Raw genomic sequence first — 18,969 nt, forward strand, 5'->3', positions numbered from 1 at the left:
GTGAAAAAACCGTCGCGTCGGTTGGCTAGCAACCCGCACGAAGCGGTTCTGTACAAGGGAGGATTATTCCCTAATTATTATAATTAGTTTAAAATAAATCCTAACACCCCCTAATCCTCGCTTGTCCTTGAGACCCATCATCTTTGAAATGTTCTCCTCCAAAACCCTGTGGAAAAAATTGAGAAGAAAACATACAATATGCCATGAAAAACTCCTTCTAAAACCCAGTGGGAAAATAAAGAGAAAATGACATATATCGTCCATGCTTGCATTGATATTGCCTCATTAAAAACCTTTCGTGAGAAACCATGTGGAAAAACTCCCTGTGGTAGAAATTCTGTAAGAAAGGTACAAGGACACGGAAGCTTCCTGTGGTAGGCCATTCAACCTAAAGCATTGTTTGAAATTGCATCAACATAGCCAAAAGTGAAAGTTGATTGAGAAATAATCCCAACCGAAGAGCTTCTTGCAAGCCTATGATCACTCCTAGCTTGCGTGCCCTACAAATACATCCACAAATGTGTTGATTAATTCATAATTCCTTTAATTTTGTATTGATAAGTTTCGAAAAAAATCAATTTCGTGAATTAGACTACGTACTCTGCCCATCGAAAGGCGTTGTCCAAGGCTTGGAGAGAGCCTCCAACGTATGGAGTCGGAGGGTTATCTCCAGTGGCAATCCACCATCCCACCGGGATCCTTACTGCATTGAGCCCGTTTACCGCCATGAAGCATGGAATCAACAAAGTTGAACTAAGCACATGCTCTATAAAACCCAGATTGAGGGAGTACTACCTATGTTACTCCCACTATGGGTAGTATCAAGGAGAGGTACTTCCTCCTTCTTGGTGTATAGGTCATCTTAGGTTGTGCATCGCGGCCAAGACGAAGAGAAAAAAAAGAAAAAAAAATGTTAATTTTTCTAATTAATACCATTGCATGCAATGAATTGATCGCTGCTGTTGTGGACACTGTGCCTTTTATAGGGACAAAATAATAGCAACAAAAGGAGAGGTAGACATGAAGAAAAAACTTATACCAACAAAGTTGATGGTCAAATTTATAGGGACTAGTCGGGTGTCCACCATCAGACGAGGGAGGAACACGGGACGAGGTAGACATGAAGAAAAAACTTATACCAACAAAGTTGAACGTCTTCTTAGTTTCGTAGTCCCTTCGTTTGGAATGGATGTATCTAGGTTTATTTTAGTTGTAGATACATTTATTTTTATTACTTTTACGACAAGTAATTCCAGACGAAGGGAGTATATTTGTATTGAACATGTTTATTAGGTTTTACATTTAGATTTATATATAATAGGTGAAGGAAGTTTAGGCTAGAATCGTTAAACGGGATATACAGAGAGCAATGAGCATGATCCACGTGACGTGAAGTGTATGTCGTTGGATTCGAAAAAATGAATGGACCAAATGGAAGGAGGGGATCGATCCATGAGAGCTCAACGCTGACCAATCAGAAGCATTCGTCGATGACGAAAACCTTCTATGGCTCGCGCGCTCTTGTTGGTCCGCGCCAGAAGGAAAATTCGTTTCGAACCGGCGCGTACAGGCCCGCCAAGACCACATGAAATTTTTCATGGTTTTGAACTATTGCAGCGGGCAGGCCCATCGGTGCCAATTAAAAATGATTTTTAAGATAACCAAACACCAACCAGTAGAGACGATAGGCCCTCCTTCCCGATTCCCAACCAACCCCGCCCCCAACCCCAACCCCAACCCCATCTCATCCCCATCCCCATCCCATCCCCATCCCCATCCAGCCGCCAATGACCACCTCCCTCTCCGACAACCGGCGAGCTCCCCACTCCCAGACTCGTCGGCGACCTTCCGGCCTCCGCCTTCTACGCCACCCTTCTCTCCCTACACCCCAGATCGAATCCAGCAGCTCAGGACGAAACCCTAGCTCGATGCCATGGCCACACCAGCAGCAGTCCCTCCCTCCCTAGCCCGCGGCCATGGCGACCTAGCAGGCAAGAGGAACCTGAACCCTATCACCGGCCATGGCGAGCGTGGAAGGCACCATGGGAGAGGAGGCATGTGCTGCTGCTCAAGACCCTAAACCAGAAAGGAAGTAATAAGCTGCTCCGACCCATCTCATCCTCTCAGATTTCCTCAGATTTGGTACAAGAAAATGATCCAGCTCATTAGAGTAGTATTTTTCTGCGACGTTGCCTATTTTGTTGTTGAACTGGCCCTATTATTCTGTCAAATGAGTCTTTTTGTTTTTCCTTCTTTGAAATGAAGCATATTGCTTTCGAGTGCTAGACATCACGGAGCTGTTCTATTCTTTTGAATGACTTGTAAGAAGGAGCCAACCATTTGCCAGCTCTATTATAGTTGTTCAAAACGAAAAAAAAACAGGTTCTTGCCTACCTGAAAGATCTTTACAAAAAAATGATTTGTTATTCGCATGATCTCATCTGGTTTGGCGCCTCCCTACAATCTCACTAGAGTACGACTACTATTTTTCTCTGAAGTTGCCTATTTTGTGTATAGTGCTAGACATTATGAGCTGCTCTATTCTATTTTGTGTACATCTAGTTTGCCTCTATCAGTATTCTTTTTAAGAAGGCCGCGCATGTCTCTCCAAAATCTTCAACTTTCGGTCTCGTAATATTTCTGTAGGCTCTTCCTCACCTCACCTTTTCTCTCTCCCTGATCGAGCACCTTCGCCATGGGAGAGGAAGGTTGTTTCATCCGCCTGCTGTACTGCTGCTCTAGGGGACATGCACCTGCTTGTTGTGCTGCTGCTCTGTACGCCATGGACATCCCTCCTCTGGTTCTCCTCGCTCGTCAAGGTAGTAAGCTGCTCTAACCCATCTTCCCCTCTCAAATTCGGTACAAGAAAATGATTTTTGTAACTGGACATCAAAAGCAGAACCGGTGTGTGTTGTTGGTCAAGCAAGAAGAAAGAAAAAAGGCATCCGTTGCCTGCAAAACAAATCTGTGTGTGTGCTGCTCTCCTCCTCCTCTGTTTTTGCTTGTGTCAATTTGCTCCAACAGCTTGCGCGCGTGTGTGCATCCATTGGGAGAGAGAGAGGCTCTTGCCAACACCTCTACAATCTCACCGGAGTTCTATTTTTCTGTGATGTTGCCTATTTTGTTGTTGAAATTGACCGTATCCCTGTGTCAAATGGATATTTTTTCCTCCATTGAAATGAAGCATATTGCTTTTGAGTGCTCACATTGACATTACTGTGGAATAAAATGTTCATTATATGCTCTTCTGTTGAATAACGTGTAAAACAGGTCCAGCCATTTGCCAAGTCTATTATATTTGTTCTAAAAGAAAAGAAAAAAAAAACAGGTTCTTGCCTATCTATAGTATATGTGTTTTCAAAAAAGCTGTATCTTTTTCTTCGAGAGAGATGCACTTCTGTATCAACATTCTTTTTAAAAAGTGACACATGTCTATCCAAAATTTTGAACTTCATGGCCTCGTATAATTTCTTGAGTTGGTGAAAGTAATTGCCGGATACTGAGAGTAACCACAACAGATAAATATGTCATCAAACCACCATGTTCTACCCCATTTTGGAGGAACAAGATTAAAGTCATACCAGCAGAATTAACTACATGAAAGGTCCATCCTTTTCAGGAAAAACCCACCGTGCAGCCCTACGAGCAAGTTCATGAGCAGAAGGATTGAGCTCAATCAATAAATTTGAATACTGGCTAGGCACACATCCACACGGAAACCAGTACTAGATCGAACAGTATTGACCATGGGTTCAGGTTGACAATGGTCATAAACCTCTCATCACTTTGGTATGTTGATTGACCTCTTTTTTGCACTGCATGTGCAGGTGCTAAACATTGGTACGTGTTGGTGGGGCTCGACAAGCTCACCCAGGGAGGGCACCCCCAAGCTGAACTCCATGGAGCCCCGCTCCAGCGTCTAGGACAGGTCTTTGTTACTGGATCCATTACTAGGACATGATTTCTTCTTTTCCTTCTCCATTTGAGATCAACATTCGTTATGTCCTTCTTGTGCAGCAGCAGCAGGATTCCATCGGTACACGAGATGACAAGGGGTTCATCGAGGTGTGTGGTGGTAGGCTCTTTCGTTGGACCCGCTGCCTGTTCGGCATCGGCTCCATAACAGTCATGGTTAGCTCCTCTCCTTCCCCTGCTCCCCTCTGGTTGCGCTCGGGTAGAACAAATACCTGCTTCATTTATATGATAGATGATAATATATGGAACATGTACGTATGGCTTCTTCAGTCTGAATTTGTGTATTTGACTCCTGCTTATATGTAAGAGCATCTATAGCAGACCTCGTATAAAGCCGATCCGCAAAAGTCGTTTGCAGTTCGCGGAAAAACCCTTTTGTGGACCGGCGTGTGCGGCAAAATATCCTTTTATGAGGGTCCATTTTACGGGGTCTGCTGGGCCGCCGCCCACGCTGGCCTGCGAAATCTATTATTTCCATTGCATTTTCAGGCATGAAAACACATTTAGTTGCTTCTTTATTTTCTTCAAAGGCATTGGATACATCATAATTCACCAAATTATTGCTAAAACAGCAAGACCAAAAAAAACAAGAACCACAATTAGACATTTTAGAAGATATCCAACTTCCATAACTGCTCCCACTAGTTGGATCAACATCTTCTCCATGCATTCATTGTTGATCCAGGGGTTCTTCATCTTGCATTCTTCATTCTTCGGCTTTGATTCTAAACAATTAGACGTTGATTCACCTCTAATATCTATTCTAATTGCACATGCAGCTGCATCGTTAGGTTCAATTATACTAAGGAGTGCACGAACATCTATTAAGTTTCTTTCTATCAATAGATCGATGTATTCTTCTTTCCAATACCAAAATTAGCATCTACCTTCCTACACAGATGAACACCTCAATAAGCTACCATAATTTAACCAAATAAGTTGACAAAGCAGAAGAGGAAGAAGGGCATACCCCGTCGTTTCTGCATTTGAAGAATACCCATCCGAGGTGCTGCCGTGTGTTGGATGTGAGCCGCAACACTGTTTCTAGGCAGTCATCGCACTCTATGAGTGGCATCGGCAAGCCGAGCCCAAGCGATGGCCGGAAGAGTCCTTGCCGGCAAACCGACGCCAGCAACTAGAGGATGGAACCAGTACCTGCATGCGGCGCTCGCGCTTTGCCGAGGCTGTGCGGGGTGCTCCCGACCAATCCATGGCTTTGGTGCAGCCAACGGTGGCTGGAAAAGCCAATCTGGTGGTCGCGACAAAACAACCACCGATTTGTAGCTTTCCGGTAAGCCGAGGCACGAGGGCGTGGTGGAGGCCGATCTTGGGACTGCGGCGGCCCACCGTCATGATCCGGACGGCTGGTACGGCCGGAATCGAAGGCGGCACCCGGCGGCGGTAGGTGGGGGAAAAGCGCGGGTGAAATGTCCCACCAACTAACCGCTTAGATATATACAGGGCACCGACGGGGTGGGCGGAAGAACCTGCATTTTCGCGGGTTAGGGTGGGCATTTTGTCGCGCCCCGCAAAAAAAAATTACGGGCCGGACGCGGTAGTGGGGTCTGGTCTAGCAGCATTTTCCGCCTTGACCTGTATTTTGGCGGTTATTTTGCGGGTTCGGCCCTTTTAGGGGGTCTGCTAGAGATACTCTAATAGTACTATGGTGACCATAGGTTGCCATGAGCCCATGACATGGTCATCTATCAAGACCTAAAATATTTGAGAGGTCAACCTGGAAGACTGAATTTGTGCATGTAGCAGCACTCTCCAGTCTCGCGAGCATCAAGTTAATTTTGCAAGTACGATTCCTCGTGCAATTCTGGCTAGACTTGGATCACCTGAAACGAAAAATTACTTGAAGAAATAAATAACGGTCTGCATACATCCGAGTAATCAACTAGTTAATTGTTTGTCGGGTCAACATGTGAGAAATAATTCCAAGGCATGTGGAGGACTTTGTTTCCATTTTTCAGTTAGCCGCATGGTTGATCTGGTTCATTTGCAGTAGTACACATACAAGTTGTCAAAACTAGCGCCTTTCCTGCTCCACTGCCAGTGATAGCAGCAGTAGTCTCACTTTAGATTGTTGGACGTGTGACACTAGCTGTACCCATGCTTGTGACGTTCAATACTTTAAATTTCAGTATCGGCCATTTCCTATTTTCGGATTGTTATCATAATACTTTGACATGGAAATAATGTTTTTTTTTCAATTTACAGAACCAACTAGCCTGTCCTTCCATTTGTGGTATTGATGGCCATGGACCACGGTTCTAGTAGTCGGCAAAGCACGTATCTACTAACTGCTCCTATCCAGGATGCGTGCAAAAGGTGTCACATCATCGCGTTCCTATTCTCATCCCCCCGGCAAAACATCATTGTACACAATGTTGATGCAACAATTGCAACTTGCAAGCTCTATACTAGTTTCAATGGAACCTGGGACTAGCATAGGCCCTGGGACTAGCCGGGGTCCAAACATATATTTTATATTCAAATACAGTTGGAGTGAATCATCATGTCTGTGTTGCTGGGTTAGTGTAGAATATAGCCCATTCTTTCTAAATTAGAGACTTGGTGGCTGGAGTAGGCACTATGTAAACTGGGCATCCTATCATTATTCGGATTCAGGAAAAACAGTATAGCTCAACATGTGAATATATGTCCAGTTCTTTTTGGTTTTCATGTAAATGGTGATAATTTGGAATATATCAAACCATAGCCTGTCCTTACACGATTACACACTTCCCATGTCCATTAGCCTGCTCATGTTTGTTACTACTTCCTAATATATATACATGTTGGTCTTTGTCAGTGTCATGAATTAAATTGTTACATTGTCAAGGTTCCCCTGGAGGTTGGGGCACACCGTGGATGGCTTAAACCCGCCCTTCTTCAGTTACATTCTAGATTGTGGTGCTGATCTCAGTCAGGAAAAGGAAGAGAACATTATTGTTCTTCATCTGTCCGTGAAGAAAGGTACTAGCAACTGCTACTACAACCTAGTACAAGAACTTCCTTTTATCACACTTGCTGCTGCTTTTTACTAGAATTGTCACATATGAGTTGCCATTTGTTATTTTCGTTTTGTTTTGGGGGCCTGCTATATTATAAATACCAAGTTATACCTGAGTTTTTGTCAAAGTATTACTTGAAAGTACAAATGAATTTTGAATGAGTGGAAAACTTAGTAGTAGGCTCATTTTATTAGTTTTCTTCAGTACGATCATGCCTTGTTTTCGTATCATTTTGTTTATGTTGGCAGAATTATTGCACATAATTATAGTTCACATATGATGTTGCATTCGGAAATCGATTTGAACTCATTGAGATGCTCAAGGAGTCACAAACACTCGTCTTGCAATGCAAGCACTTGTGCTGATGACCATCCATCCTTGGTACATTTAATTACATGGCAATTTCTAGGATTCTGGGTTGCGCTGATGGTCTCTAATGCAAGCACTTGTGCTTCTCGTGGTGATTATGGTAAAATAATTAGTGGATTTAGCCCTCAATTTTAGTCCTATGAGTTTTTGTCTTTTGCCGGGTATTGTGTTGCATGCGCTGGAGTGTTTCCCTTGTCGACGTGCTGGGTAATGTGTGTGCTGGTTGCAGTTGGTCCTTGGTTGATCTCCATGCCAGTGGTTGGAATGTTTTGGCTGTGTGATATGTGTGATGGTTTACCAGGCTTTGTTATAAAGAAGCCCCTTATGGCATGTCCTCTAAAACACTATAACTCTGATTCGTCTACTAGTGATGACATGGTTGTTTGATTCCTAGGGTTGTTATCAAATTCTGGCATGTTCTGTCCTATGTACCCTAACAGTGCATTCCTGATATCAATCGTTCCTATGATCATGTACAGTTCATTTGGTCATTTTCACTGTTGCTTGATCATCTATTGTTGCTCGATTGTCTAAATCTTCTTGATTTGGAAAGCTAGACATGCTATTTCCTAACTGCTAGCTCCATAACAGAACATGTATTTCTTTTCACTCATTCATGACTCTCATTTTAATGGGTTTTGTCAATGAAACAATGCAAGATAGGAGTGGGATCACTGAATTGTTTTACATAGATTAGATGACCGGCCGATTGCTATTTTGTTGTGTGCATGTTTACTGGACACATACATTACACTTTTTTTAGCTTGCTCATTATAGACTGGACATTGGTCATGTGGAAGGACTAGCAGACGGATGGCTGCTTGCCCATCCTAGCAAACATGGTGAGCTTCCCCCCTCCTCCACATCTGCATAGCACGCACAGTTTGTATGTTTTGGTTTTCTCGCGTGATTTGAGAACAAAGGCGCAAGCATGGTTCAAAGTAGACTACTCTCCTCTGCTGGTATGGTCACTCGGTTCTGAACTTTAAATTGTATATAATCTTAAAGTGGAGTAATCCCCTGTATCAAATCTGACTTCACCATGATTTGAGTGGAATAATAAGAAGAATATGCATAGCTTCTTGTTGTTAGTTTGTTTGGCATAAAAATTAACATGCGGTGACAATTCTTTTGTTAGTTTTTTATCAAGGCGTGGGAAGTTGTGTCTCTTGATGCGACGACCATCACAGACAAACCGCCAAGTGCTATTGGCAAATGATAGAGGGTCAATTCCTCTGCTTCATGGCGAAGTATCCCAATAGAACACCGCTCACCTTGAGGTCTCTTCAAGGTCGTTGGGACGCTATCAAGCCGGTTTGTAGCCGTTGGGCTGCTTGCTTGGAATAAGACCGCAATGCACCACCAAGTGATACCGTTGAATTGAACTATGTGAGTTCTTTCTCACGTTGTACTTTAAATGTTTGAAACATGTTTCATATGTTGAATTTTGTTTTTGTTTTTTAGGAGTAATTGTGCAAGAAAGGTACAAGGACATGGAAGCTTCCCATGGTAGGTCATTCAACCTAGAGCATTGTTCGAAATTGCATCAACATAGCCAAAACTGGGAGTTCATTGAGGAAGAATCCCCACCGAAGAATGGCTCCCTCACCGAGACGGATGATGATGATGAAGATGATGATGGCCCAAGAAACAAGAACAAGTCGGATGGAAACAAAAAGGCGAAGGACAAGATCAAGAGGGAATCGAAGGCATCAAGCTTGCATGATAAGATAGATATCATGGTGCAATCAAATGAGGAGATGAAGCAGGAGTTGGCCGAGAAGAAAGCGCAGGAGAAGCAAGAAAGTGGCCCTTACTCAAGGAAGAAGGGTTGTGCAAGGCCGCCATTGAGGAGAGGAAAGCCCTTACCGAGGAGAACAAGGCTTTGTCCAAGCTTCTTGCAGAGGAGAACAAGATCATGACAATGAATCACAATAAAATGAACGACATCACCAAAGAATGACATGATATGGCAAGAAAAGAAATCTTGAAGAGAAGAATGATGGCTGCAAGGTGTGATGACTTCAGCGCCGGTGGGGGAATGGGTGGCGGAAATGGAGAGTGATGATGTTGACGATGATGGTCACGGAGATGATAATGGCTTTTGCGTGAGATTCTTTTGGGGTTGTGGAGAGAAACGAGAACCAAGACGGTGGTGAAGATGGTGGTTGCTTTTGCATGATGTTCTTTAGTGTCTTGATAAAAAAAACAATGGTTTAATTTGAGCGAAAATTGTGTTTGGTTGTTCAAATTTGCTACAAATCAATGGAATTGATGCCAAATTGTAAGTTTGAATTCTTGCGATTTGCGGGTTGGCAAGGGCCATGGCAGAACAGAACCTGCCCATGAAACTGTAGAACAGAATATTCGTGAATATTCTGTTTTATAGTTCCACGATGCGGGTTATGTTTTGCCGCGACCCTCGCTAGTCGTAAAAAGCGATTTTTTGCAAACTGTAAACGCGCGATATAGGTCCGTAATATAAGGGTCTGCTAGCAAACGGTAAACATCCTTCTTCTCCTTTTTCTTATCTAAAAAATTGGTGACGTTCACCTATTCGTCGCTTTTTTGTCAAACCCCCTTCCTACGTGCATAGCGATCGCAGGGTTTTTCAAGAAAACTGTCGACGGGACAGCCTTGCCCCTCTATCAAGACCGGATTATCTTTGTCTAGTTGGAACCATCCCTCGCATGAGCCTTCATATTGTATGGTGACGCTGCATGCAACAAGATCCTAACACGCATGGTTTTCTATCCTGGTCGACCTGTACAATACTGTATGGTACACGCACAAAACAAAAATGTAGCTTTGAAAAGGTACACTCACGATGCTCACAAACATAATTTATAAATACTCACATAAATTTCTATTGTTTTCATATTTCAATCAATGTCAAAGACATTTCGGACATGTCCAAATGTTTTAAATGTCAAAGCCATACTCTTTCGTAAATATTCACACAAAATTGTTGGGCAATTGCGGGTGGCTTCCATCGTAAAATTCCTAAAATATCTCATCAATCACAAACCATGTGTTCCACCGTGACCATCTACACCTGCAGGAGGCGTGCTTCGAGCTCCCTCTCGGTCCGCCTTCGAAAACCCAATGTATCACCAAAATCAAGGTAAAGTATTTTGGTAGATTTTTCCCGCTAAATAGGCCCTTAGGATTGTCGCAAATCAAGAATACCATTTAAAATGAAGGAAAACTTAGCCGCCTTTGTACGCCCCTAGTAGCCACCCAGCGCCAGCAGTGAGCCTGCACATTGCCAGAAATACATAGGAATCACCATGGATTTCCACCGGCCAACTGCAGAGATCCATGTGGACGCACGTTATAGGGCTGCTGCACTTGCACGTTGAGAGCGGCATGTCGCCGGTTAACCTACATCCCAGTTGTAACTCGATCGCCAGTATTGTTGCCAACTCTGTGTCAGAAAAATATGAGGGTGTTACGTGAAGAATAACACATGCATAGGAGGCATATACCATACTCAACACAAGAGCCCATGCAAGATCACATGCATAAGAGATAGTAAGAACGATACATGGAATTCGTTCAGGTAGCAACAGTTTAGTACCTTGCACCGCAGATGTGGGATCTAAAATTCTAGATGCTCCTGGTCTGGTATGACTCTGAAGTATATAGAACTTACAAGTATAGAATAATAGTACATTTTTTAAGGCAAACTCGCGAACTTGTTACTGCGTCAGTGTTTACAGGGGCGAACAGAAGATCTTCAACATGGCCTAACCAAGTATTACGACCAACTCCCAGAGTAAGTGAATGTTACAGCGTCATGTGTAACTGCTCCGTACTGCACCACACTGCCGGTTTAGCCCCCCCCCCCCCCCCCCCCCGAGTGTAACTCTTATTGTCAACTATGTGTGAGAAGAATATGAGGGTGTTACGTGCTGATGAATGACACAAGAGGCCTGCGTTATCGCATGCATAAGAATGATATTGTAGATGGTCCATAGGCATATAGTACCATAATTAACACAAGAGCCCTGCATTATCACATGCATCAGAATGATACGGTACATGGAATTCGTCCAGGTGTAGCAAAAGTTTAGTACATGTAGCTAGCATCGCAGATGTGGGATCTAAAATTCTATATGCTCCTGGTCCGGACTTTAATTGAATAACATTTGTGATAGTTACAGAACCTTATTGTTTCAAACTATGTGATGAGTACATATGAAACTTGGAAAATCACCGCAACAAATTCTTCATGTGCCTGTGTCTCCGACGGAAAATCTTCCCCATAACAAAACGAGCTGCCACAATCACCCCAACAAATTCTAGATTGAACCTTGATCCATCAAAAATCACATGAACTGAACCATGCATTTGTTCTAGGCTAATTAGCCCCCTAACACATATCCTGCAGAATAATTAACCTGTTCCTCACGGTAGCTAACACTTAGAGCACTAACAATCGCATGTGAAGACCACATTTGATCATCAATTTAAAATGTTTTCCCCGAAATGTCATATAACTTATTTAAAGAACTTTACCACATAAGTGATACGTTATTTACATAATGTTTGTGATGGTTATAGTAGAACACTTGCTCGCACACTTGAGAGGGCCACTGTGCGAGTTAATCAGAAAATATATGTAATAGAATGAAATAATACTTTTTTGTTAAGCAATGGAAAATCGTATTATTTAGATTTACAAGAAGTTTAAACAAACCTTTTTATTATCAACAGAATGAGACATGAGAAAGAACATTAAAAATAAATAAGTGTATTTGTTTGTGCCAAATGAATGGAACATTATGTAGAAAAAGTTAATTTTTTTAAACTATACGTGGATGCTGTTAAATATTTAATTTAATTAAAGGTGCAAAATTTATTTTCCCACGTTGTTACTTGTGATTCAAATAAGCAAACCCATATGTATATAAGAAATAGAAATTACCAACGCATATGTATTGTCTGCCTGTTTCTTCAACCGAAAATCTTCACCCTATAGCAAACTGATCGAGGAGGCGAAAAATTCTTGGTTTAACCTCGATGATCTCCATCGAAAATCACATGAAGCGAACCATGTAATTGTTCTGGGCTAATTACTTAGCCCCCTAACACATATGCCTAGCTCCTGATTGACGTTAGCTAACACTAAGCCTAAACGACACTAACTATAATTTATTCCTTGGTTCATGTGGGGATCAGCAGGTTGCCTGCACGGTGAGCACGCCGGAGTCACACCCGGACCCGGCGCGGAAGTCCTCCGTGTGCCGCACCGTGCACGACTCCTTGCCGACGCACGCTGCCGTGAACGCCGCCAGCGCCGCCTTGGACTCGCAGCCGCCCTGGTACGCGCCGCACTTGCCGCGCGTGACGCCGAGGCTGGCCACGTCCACGCTGGAGATGGTCCTGCCATGGCTGCACGCCAGCGCCACCTCGTCGCCGACCTCGGCGGCCTCCGCGCACGCCGCCCCGACAGCGACGGTGTGGAAGCTCACCCTCGTCGGGTCGCCGCCGGCCTCCTCGAACAGCACCATCGTGTTGGGCTCGCCGGCCTTGAGGAACGACCGTGGCACATGGTAGAACCTCTGGGACGGCTCGTTGCAGCCAGTGAGGCACTTCTGCCCGTCGCCATCCGCCATGAATGTGCCGCGGTAGTCGCACCGCCGGCAGCCGTCCATGTCCGCGGCGACGTATGACGGCCAGTAGCGGCCCAGGTTGTTGCCGTTGACCCACACCACGCCCTTGCCGAGCCCCAGCAGGTCCGCCACCACGGGCTCCTCACCGATGGGGGCCTCAAAGGTCGCCTTGTACCAGGTGAAGGGGCGGTGCACCGGGATGGTGCCGCCTCTCCATTGGCTGCGGTCCTTGGCCTTGTCGAGGTGGGTCTCCCTGTACTCGCCGGCGAGGCCGGCCTTGTAGGACCAGGAGCTGTTGGAGAGGTCGTAGGCGGTGGTGTTGGTGACGGTGTCGACGAGCTTCACCGGCCCTCCCACGATGCCGGCGGGCATCATCTCGAACAGAGCACCATAGTTCTTGAGCCCGATGGTGGCGCTGAGGAGGGAGATGTAGTTCTTGCCAGAGTGGAGCTTCACCGGTGTCTCCATTTGGAAGACGAATCCGCCATTAGGAGCGTAGTGCCTCCCTGCATGCCAATTAATCAAATCAATTAACATTAGCTTGATCAAGTTCATTAATCCATCAGTGTGCAAACCACTCAGAGTATATTGGGACGCTCACCAACAAGCTTGCCATTGACGAAAGCGTAGAGCTCATGGCCAGTCGTGTTCACGTGCAACTTGTAGTTCGATTCCCCCTTGTGCTCCAAGCTGCACATTTTGATCATCACCAGAGATTAATTTATATTTCAATCTTATGCAACAGTGTAGTTCTGTATTAAGCATCAAGATGTTTGATTACCTTGTCCTGTACCATAGGTAGTCGCTCTGGTCGCCCGACGTCGCGATCTGCTCGAGCAGCTCGTTCTTCCTGAAGTTACCCTTCTCGTCCGTCATGAAAGGATGGAGGTTCTCGGGCATCCACGACCAAGCAAGGCCATCCGTCACGGTTTCCACCCCCGGCCTCTTCACCATCACCGACGTCTGTGTCTTGATCTTGGCGCTGTTGTACGCGACGGTCTTGCAGTCCGGCAGGATGCTCACGGACCATGCGGGCACGACATGGGTTGCGCCGTCGTCGAGGGTCACATTGACCTCCTTGTCGTCGAACTTGTTGCTGATGAAGCAGGCAGAGGAGTTGTCCAGCGTGTACTTGGTAACCTAGTGTAGATATTGATGAACCAAATGGATCAATTTTGTTGTGAACACCATTAAAAACAGTGCTAGGATTTTTGTATTGTATGTGAATGCATGTTAGTTACCATGACGTTGGTGTTGCCCATGGTGGTGTCCTTGTAGTCCCCATGGAGTAGGATCTTCTCCATGGACTTGAGGACATTGTGGAGGTCCTTGAGGTGCCCGTATTTTGGCTGCCTGATGTTACCTGAAAACAAAAACATAAAAGGATAATGAATATGATTTGCATATTGACACTAATTATTAATTTACAAGATGCAAATAAGCTTGGGACGAATATATGAATTGAAGGAACAACAAGAGATGGTTCACGTACCGTACTCATCGAGAGGGGCATCGTAGTCATAGCTGGTTGTGATGTATGGGCCACCCGACGTGCGGCCAAAGTTGGTGCCACCATGGTACTGATCACATATAAATTGACGATCAACATGTCAAATGATGTAAAATTCAGTTCATGCCAGCCTGCTAGAGGATGGAAATTAATGTAGAAGAGAAAAGTATAGATTAGTTATAAATCAATCACCATGTAGTAGTTCTGGAGCGATCCTCGCGTCTGGAAGAACATGGCAACAGAGAAGGCGATGTCTTCGGCGGACCGGTGGAAATCAGGCTTGTCCCAGGCTTTGAACCTAATTATATATCGTGGATAAAATGTAAGAGCAATCTGAACTTCATTCAACATATAGTAGAACGTGCTAACCAATTTCGCGCATATGCATGTAGGTTCCATAAGAAAAAAAGAAGGAAAATTAATATATAAAGGTTGATCCAGGTATATATATATGTAGGGTACCAGCCAGTCCAGTTCTCAGTCCAGATCTTGGGGATGTCGGTCCTCTTGGGGAACCAGTCGTGGCAGTAGAAGCCGTTGCAGGTGTTGATCTAGTAATTAAGAAGACTTAGCATTGAGTTTTTTTTGTTTTACACTTGGGAAGAAAGAAGAATAATAATTGGTAGAGACAAAAATAGGAAAGATGAAAATGTGCATGCGCTGACCACGTTGGGTGGGACGTCTTGGTCCTGCTGGCACATGATCCACGGCACGCCTACGTTCTGCTTGTTGGCCATGGCGGCGCACCAGTGGATGTACTCAGACGCCGACTCGTCGTTGTTGAGCTTGTCCATGACGTTCCCGTACTCGTTCTCGATCTATATATGTAAATTGTTCACATATATATATGTTATATTCACTGATCCACTCTTTTGTCGACGACAAGTAGCTAGGAATGCAAGCTAGATAAGTTTCACATAATTAATATTAGTTAGTTACTACGTACCTGAGAGAGGATGATGGGGCCTCCCTGTCCGGCGAACATCTTGGCCTCCTTGAGCTTGTCGACGATGAGGGTCGTGAAGGTCTCCATCTCTTGCTGCAAGCATCAATAACTTGGTCGTATTTTGACCTCCAAGGAAAACCATTATATTGTTGGGAAGGATCTGCTAGCAGTGTGGGTACCTCGAAGGGGTTGTTGTGCATGCGGAACTGCATGCCGGAGATGTCGCGCAGCCATGCCGGCAGGCCGCCGTAGTTCCACTCGCCGCAGATGTAGGGGCCGATGCGGAGGATGGCGTACATGCCGGCGTCCTGGACCTCCTTGAAGAAGCGCACGATGTCGTAGCTGCCCTCGAAGTTGTACTGCCGGCGGCGAGGCTCGTGGCCGTTCCAGAAGACGTACGTCTCGATGGCGTCCAGCCCGCCCTCCTTGGCCTTCCTGATCAGATCCGGCCACATCTGCAGGCAAGCAACGATCGAGACTTACAATTCATTCATGGAAACTAAGACGAGACGATGGTGTATTCATCTGCTGCTCCGTGTGCAATGCATACCTCTGGCGTGCTCCTGGGGTAGTGGATGGAGCCGGAGATGAGGAGGCGGCGCTCGCCATCGATGACCATCGACCGGCCGTCGTACCCGACCTCAGTGCCGCTGGCGACGGCCGCGGCCGCCGCGAGGAGGAGGAGCGCAAGTGGTTGCCACGACACGCGCTCCATGGCGAGAAGCTGCTAGCTAGGGAGAAGAAAGGATGCACGCACGCACCGCCGGCCGTGTGTATTTATTGGGGAAAGAAAGATATATTGGCGTGGATTAGTAGGATAAGCAAAGAGCCACGCACGCACTCATGCGTGCAGCTAACAAACTGCGTTAGAGCCATGGATTAGTAGGATAAGCACGCGTGTGTATATGGAAGTGCATATTCACATGGACTCTTGTTTTAAATCAGATGGTCTATTCGTTTTATCTATTCTTTGATTAGGAAGGGAGAGAGTCGCGATGAGAGAGCACATGCATCTGTGAAAGTATGATTTGATCGAACTGTCTCTTTCATTGATGATCCATGAGGATTAAATACACAGGGAATTAACCGTCGCCACGAACGGATGCGTCCGCTCGTGGGGGTCGTGAAAAAACCGTCGCGTCGGTTGGCTAGCAACCCGCACGAAGCGGTTCTGTACAAGGGAGGATTATTCCCTAATTATTATAATTAGTTTAAAATAAATCCTAACACCCCCTAATCCTCGCTTGTCCTTGAGACCCATCATCTTTGAAATGTTCTCCTCCAAAACCCTGTGGAAAAAATTGAGAAGAAAACATACAATATGCCATGAAAAACTCCTTCTAAAACCCAGTGGGAAAATAAAGAGAAAATGACATATATCGTCCATGCTTGCATTGATATTGCCTCATTAAAAACCTTTCGTGAGAAACCATGTGGAAAAACTCCCTGTGGTAGAAATTCTGTAAGAAAGGTACAAGGACACGGAAGCTTCCTGTGGTAGGCCATTCAACCTAAAGCATTGTTTGAAATTGCATCAACATAGCCAAAAGTGAAAGTTGATTGAGAAATAATCCCAACCGAAGAGCTTCTTGCAAGCCTATGATCACTCCTAGCTTGCGTGCCCTACAAATACATCCACAAATGTGTTGATTAATTCATAATTCCTTTAATTTTGTATTGATAAGTTTCGAAAAAAATCAATTTCGTGAATTAGACTACGTACTCTGCCCATCGAAAGGCGTTGTCCAAGGCTTGGAGAGAGCCTCCAACGTATGGAGTCGGAGGGTTATCTCCAGTGGCAATCCACCATCCCAGCGGGATCCTTACTGCATTGAGCCCGTTTACCGCCATGAAGCATGGAATCAACAAAGTTGAACTAAGCACATGCTCTATAAAACCCAGATTGAGGGAGTACTACCTATGTTACTCCCACTATGGGTAGTATCAAGGAGAGGTACTTCCTCCTTCTTGGTGTATAGGTCATCTTAGGTTGTGCATCGCGGCCAAGACGAAGAGAAAAAAAAGAAAAAAAAATGTTAATTTTTCTAATTAATACCATTGCATGCAATGAATTGATCGCTGCTGTTGTGGACACTGTGCCTTTTATAGGGACAAAATAATAGCAACAAAAGGAGAGGTAGACATGAAGAAAAAACTTATACCAACAAAGTTGATGGTCAAATTTATAGGGACTAGTCGGGTGTCCACCATCAGACGAGGGAGGAACACGGGACGAGGTAGACATGAAGAAAAAACTTATACCAACAAAGTTGAACGTCTTCTTAGTTTCGTAGTCCCTTCGTTTGGAATGGATGTATCTAGGTTTATTTTAGTTGTAGATACATTTATTTTTATTACTTTTACGACAAGTAATTCCAGACGAAGGGAGTATATTTGTATTGAACATGTTTATTAGGTTTTACATTTAGATTTATATATAATAGGTGAAGGAAGTTTAGGCTAGAATCGTTAAACGGGATATACAGAGAGCAATGAGCATGATCCACGTGACGTGAAGTGTATGTCGTTGGATTCGAAAAAATGAATGGACCAAATGGAAGGAGGGGATCGATCCATGAGAGCTCAACGCTGACCAATCAGAAGCATTCGTCGATGACGAAAACCTTCTATGGCTCGCGCGCTCTTGTTGGTCCGCGCCAGAAGGAAAATTCGTTTCGAACCGGCGCGTACAGGCCCGCCAAGACCACATGAAATTTTTCATGGTTTTGAACTATTGCAGCGGGCAGGCCCATCGGTGCCAATTAAAAATGATTTTTAAGATAACCAAACACCAACCAGTAGAGACGATAGGCCCTCCTTCCCGATTCCCAACCAACCCCGCCCCCAACCCCAACCCCAACCCCATCTCATCCCCATCCCCATCCCATCCCCATCCCCATCCAGCCGCCAATGACCACCTCCCTCTCCGACAACCGGCGAGCTCCCCACTCCCAGACTCGTCGGCGACCTTCCGGCCTCCGCCTTCTACGCCACCCTTCTCTCCCTACACCCCAGATCGAATCCAGCAGCTCAGGACGAAACCCTAGCTCGATGCCATGGCCACACCAGCAGCAGTCCCTCCCTCCCTAGCCCGCGGCCATGGCGACCTAGCAGGCAAGAGGAACCTGAACCCTATCACCGGCCATGGCGAGCGTGGAAGGCACCATGGGAGAGGAGGCATGTGCTGCTGCTCAAGACCCTAAACCAGAAAGGAAGTAATAAGCTGCTCCGACCCATCTCATCCTCTCAGATTTCCTCAGATTTGGTACAAGAAAATGATCCAGCTCATTAGAGTAGTATTTTTCTGCGACGTTGCCTATTTTGTTGTTGAACTGGCCCTATTATTCTGTCAAATGAGTCTTTTTGTTTTTCCTTCTTTGAAATGAAGCATATTGCTTTCGAGTGCTAGACATCACGGAGCTGTTCTATTCTTTTGAATGACTTGTAAGAAGGAGCCAACCATTTGCCAGCTCTATTATAGTTGTTCAAAACGAAAAAAAAACAGGTTCTTGCCTACCTGAAAGATCTTTA

The 18,969-nt window shown here is 45.0% G+C and overlaps 1 long non-coding RNA gene and 1 pseudogene across 2 annotated transcripts; one reads left to right on the plus strand and one right to left on the minus strand.

The window, feature by feature from the left end:
• The first annotated feature begins 2,436 nt into the window (after nucleotides 1–2,436).
• On the plus strand, nucleotides 2,437–8,430 carry LOC123420100. 2 transcript variants are annotated; one of them, XR_006618849.1, is made up of 4 exons: nucleotides 2,437–3,928; nucleotides 4,018–4,131; nucleotides 6,199–6,309; nucleotides 6,824–8,430. It is a non-coding gene; the product is annotated as an uncharacterized LOC123420100 (long non-coding RNA). The 2 variants fall into 2 exon arrangements; XR_006618848.1 differs by having other exon boundaries at nucleotides 2,437–4,131.
• A 4,114-nt stretch (nucleotides 8,431–12,544) lies between these two features.
• On the minus strand, nucleotides 12,545–16,153 carry LOC123420093 (annotated as a pseudogene).
• Between the last annotated feature and the right edge of the window lie 2,816 nt (nucleotides 16,154–18,969).

Source organism: Hordeum vulgare, unplaced genomic scaffold (assembly GCF_904849725.1).
Source record: "Hordeum vulgare subsp. vulgare unplaced genomic scaffold, MorexV3_pseudomolecules_assembly, whole genome shotgun sequence".
In the NCBI taxonomy this organism is placed as follows: Eukaryota; Viridiplantae; Streptophyta; class Magnoliopsida; order Poales; family Poaceae; genus Hordeum; species Hordeum vulgare.